Source organism: Centroberyx gerrardi, chromosome 8, assembly GCF_048128805.1.
Source record: "Centroberyx gerrardi isolate f3 chromosome 8, fCenGer3.hap1.cur.20231027, whole genome shotgun sequence".
Classification (NCBI taxonomy): Eukaryota; Metazoa; Chordata; class Actinopteri; order Beryciformes; family Berycidae; genus Centroberyx; species Centroberyx gerrardi.
The window spans coordinates 15,099,508-15,104,642 of record NC_136004.1 but is presented as its reverse complement, the minus strand read 5'-3'; positions in this window follow the sequence as shown (position 1 = coordinate 15,104,642).

Genomic DNA, 5,135 nt, shown 5'->3' with positions numbered 1-5,135 from the left:
AATTTGCAGCAATGAGAGGTGGCTTAAGGAGGGGGAAATCGACTTTTGACTGCCATTATATTAAAGTATGCACACTTACACAAATTTATATCAGTGTCTGGGGGTGAAGAGCACTCTCTTCCCTGAGAATCAAATCATCTACTTAATGTATAGCCTTATCTTGATTGGCACTTGGTTGTGCAAAGTCTAAGGAATATAGTAAGTAAAACATGCATATAGTGAAGCCAGATGTCGCCCATTGATTGAAAAGGGAGTGCAGACATCCTTAGTGCTGGATTCAGGCTCCATGACAGGCAATCAAATTTCATTTGACAAATGAATTCGAGGAAACAGCTAGACATGCATAGCTCTATTCAGTAGGTGGATAGAAATTATATCATATAAAATACACATCAAGGGGAATTTTCCAAGCTGTTGCTCTGTTCTTAAAATAGCTTGAGCCTAGTCTGCTTCCCATGCAGATTGTCTGTACAAATCTAATACGCTAAAGCTACACTAGGCAAGATTTTCATGTGAAAATACTGTTGTTTTATCAGCCTAAATCACAAAGTGGGACTGCAATGGCGGAGGCGTCCCATCCACCCTAATTGAGACCCTGTAGGTTTGCCCTATTTGCTCAAATTAAATTCTGGTGTTGGTATGGACACTTCTCCACCCACTTCTCCATCATGTAAGGTTACATTTCTGGATGTTGAAGTTTAACATTTTTAACAGTCTCCGCTCCATTTGGCACTGCCAATGTGTGAAGTTGCTGAGTGCAGCTTTAAAGAGAAATACAAAAATAGGTTGTAAAGAATGTGATAACTCAGAGTAGCTGAGCAAAGCTGTAGCACTCTCATTATTTCTTCACCTGGTTTGATTGTCTGGCAGAAACATCTTTATATGCTTTGTGCAATCCATATTATTTAATCACCCGATACTGTCAGAGGTGTTGCTAATCCCCCCAATTAACAAGATGGAACAATTCTATTCACTCTTGATTGATAAGCACAGTCATGGCTGTCATTGGCTGTGAAACCTATTATAACCCATTTCTTCTCTGTCCTTATCCTTTCAACCTCTATATTATTACCATGGCCTGACCTCCTGCGGTGTTTGTGGAGAGTTCTGATGAGGTTGTGGAGGAAGGCTGGAGGAGTGACAGGTGGTCATGACGATAACTATCCATCCACCCCCTTCCATCTCACCATGGAGCAGGCTTCAACCACTGATCTCATCTCTGATGTCCATAGTTGCAACAGAACACAGCAGAAAGATAGATCAATAGGTGTCGTAATCGATAGGTCAGAATGAGGGATGACTAAAAGGTCGGCACCGATCGATTCTCACATTATTGGACTGTAACCTCTCAGCTATAGCATGTTGGTTATTAACTATGAAACCCTACGGGATACCAACACCCCCACCTGCTTTCAGTCGCATCAACTAATCCTAGTTATTAGCTCCGTTCTGGCTGGAGGGGAAGATAACTACATTTTCTTCATCTGTGTGTGATGTGTTATGCTACGATATCTGCCTGGCCCTCACACCCCTGACCTGTCTCTCTGTGAGACAGTTCCTCGTTAGGAGAAAGCCAGCTTCCCCCCTGCTGCATGTAGCCCCTGCCATACAACCATCATTAGTGAGCGACAGTGCTGTATATGGCTGCCGTGCCATAAGGTTCTCAGACCAGCGTTCGTGAACTCCAGGAGACTATCCTGGAGCTGTATGAGGTCCAGATCATGAATCTTACACCGCTCAACTCAGAGCAGTCCTGTTCCACTATAGAGCTTAGCAAGACATCTACCTGGGCTCTTAGCTCTGTAGGGGAAGAGGACAGGGTCACTGGGTTGAGCCAAATCTGATTTTCACCTCTGTCTGGATTGGTGTGAAGCTATGATGGAGTTTTGACAGGCTTGAGAAATGCAGTGTCATGGGGCACATGGGGTGGCAATGGATGTCACAAGTCAACCTAAGGACCTAAACCTCATGGAATGCACCCATCCTCCACGTTAAAAACATGAGTAATTGATAGGGGTGGTGATACCTACTGCTGAGTGTTATATGCTAGAATGTTGAATAAAGAGTGGATATGCTACCAGCCCCAACAATTTGCCCCCACACTTCAGCCCTGTAATCACAAATCGCAGGTGATCACACAGCTTATAGAGGTAGACCAAAGATATAAATAGCCATAATCAATTGTGAGTTAGTGTGGAAATGAAATTCAAATCTATAATACAAATTGAGCAAATCTAAAACCACACATTGACATGTTACATTCATACGTTCAGTGCTGAAAAAAATCTGCAGGCCTGTGCCATGGCCAAGTGACTACACACTACACAGTTCTTTTCTGACCCTCTAAACCTGTTTTGTCCAGCAGTTCTTCACTGAAATGGCATTAGCATAAATCTCCAGCCCATAGAGGTAATGATGGCGTGAAATTATGGCTGCCTCAGCAGACCTTATTCCCCTCTCTGCTCTCCCTCCCTCTGGGTCCAAGGCCTCAGCCTTCGACAGAGACCATCTCCCATGCTTTCTTTCTCTCCTTCGTCTCCCTCTCTCCTCTCCTTTGCCTCCTAGTTCCATTCAAAGGGAATGTGTAACTGAATTTGAAATTGAGTGCCCTTCTTTCAAGGACCACAGCTAATGAGACGTTTTGCCTTGAAATCCAGGCAGGACAGGGGGAGACCCTGATGGGCAAGGCCTGGAGATGATAGCCACCCTGTAAGTCAGGTGTAAGGCTGTCCGGATCACTTACCACTGAGAAAGGGAAAGGTGGTTTCTATAGGAGTGAGAAATAAGGATGAGCCTTTATAGAGTGAGCACCCTTTGCTGGGTCACCTGGGGCTGCCATTGTGAATCCAAGAGCCGACCTGAAACAGTAAGCCAGTGTGATCTGCATCTATGTGCAAAGAGAAGACAGCCTGTACCAGCCAGGCCTCCCCCTGTTGCATACATGTATTAGGGCCTATAATGAAAAAGAAGCCCATAAGGGTCTGGGGGGGGAAAGGAGGTGACAATTAGATTGAGATGGAGGAAAGAGCACTGGAGTGGGTCGGAGCGAGCCGAGGAAGGATGGAGTGTGGAGAGATGGAGAGGAGAGCCAAAGAGATGGAAAGGGGGCCGGGCCCATAGAAACAGGTATACTTGACAGTTTGCGGTCCGGGGATCATCCGAGAGACGCCGCATGGGTGCAATGATGAAAGGAATCGAGAGCTTTGCGTCCTAGGGGTTCTCCCTTTAATCAGGGGCCCCGAGGAGAGAACCTTGCAGCCTATGGGCCCGTGGCCGCTGCTAGCCACTGTCATGCTAATGAAAGAGGCTCAGGGTGTGAATGGAGAAGCTAGCTTGTTACCAGCGTGCTAATTAATGCATGCGGCAGGGGTGTGTGTCTGTGTGAGGGTTTTATGCATTTTAATGAGGTCTGTGTACGTACGTGTGGGGGTGTGTGTGTGTGTGTGTGTGTGTGTGTGTGTGTGTGTGTGTATGTGTGTGTCAGGATGACAGGGATTTGAGGCATGGGGTGAGACGGATGCACGACCAGGTTTGAAAATAGGGGTTCAAGTGTACAGAACACAGCAAATATATCCAGGAATAGTGTCGAAATAATTTTTTGAAAATTACGTCAAGTGGAGACACAGCCTGCCTCCAAAAACATCTAACTGCTCTATAATAAGATGTTTTCCAGCTTCACAGTACAGATAGACACACACTATGCCTGTATTCTGTACGCTGATTCTGTATATTGGTGAATAGACACTCTGATAGTTCGATAATGATGCTAATTTGTATCATTAATTAAAATAGTGATCCAAAAATTGCAATTAATCCTTATTAGTACTAGTATTAATAGTAGTTTTTATTTATGCAAAGGATCTAAATCTGACTTCCCCCCCCTGAGAATCTCAGCTACAACCCAGACTGTTTTAATCATTGCAGCAGTGGAAACTGTCCTGTCTGAGCCACTTTCTCACGCCTGGCTATCGCATGTTGACTGTCTGCGGTTCATCGGTGCTCTTATGTCTGTCATGTCTGAGACTATGACAAAAAATTACCCTTGGAGCTTGGTTCAGGGTCTCACCCCCAGCCAACCCTCGCTGTCTACCCCACGTTCCCACGGACAAATGGGCGGGGGACCGGTGGATGGCCATAGGCACAGCATATGGCCTTAGGCCGCAGCTTTGTCTGGGCTGTTTGGGTTAGTTGGAAGAACGGCATTGTTGCACGTGTCACCCAGACAAGACATAGGGGCGTGTGTCGGGGTAAAAGGGAGAGCCGTCAGGGGCCGCGACCCCCTGAACTGCCGGTGGCCTCTCCCACAGACCTCTGTGTCATCCGGACACGCCCCGGTCTATGATTTGAGGATCTATATCAGTCTCAACGGTATTGACAAGGAACATGATTTTAAGATTCAATTTGACTGATGTAACCCAGGAGGAAAATCCAGGAGTAGATGGTTTGTTATAACCTGCTTTACTGACACGTATGAAAATATTATTTCCATAATGGCGGTTGAGTTAAAATAGGTTAAATGCTCTGAGGTTACGGCCTGCAGGAGACATACCACTATGTCTGAAATGTGAAATTGCCATCTTTGAAAAATTAAAATTATTTTCCAAATCTTACTGCATCAAGAGGAATATCTCAGAGGATGTGACCCAGTACCGATGTGGTACACTAATGAAATGTGCTCTACTTTTCCCATCAATCACCTTACACACAATTTTGTGGATGCACTTAGTGAGGAATGTGATATATGCAGTTTTATGTTCTAATTTTTCTGACTCCATCACACATTGGCACAAAAACAACAACAAAATCTAAATACTATTGAGGTTTTGATGGGATATGGGGTAATACTTATATTTGGGACACACAAATTCTTTATTGTTGTAAAATAAAAATAGTTGGTAGCGAGTTCCTGCATGTTTTTCTGTTCCGTCCGTTTTAAAGACAGTCACCTCGATGTCACCAGCAGAACTGTGACAGACAAATGCAACGTATAGAACCAGAGAGCACAGGTCTCTGTCTCTCTTCATGGGTGATGGAGACACACTGGAGGTCCTTATATTTTGTTCCACCACTTCTACCTCCTATATCCTACCCTGCCCCCAACCTTGTCCACCCTGTAAAGTGCCATTATAAAAATG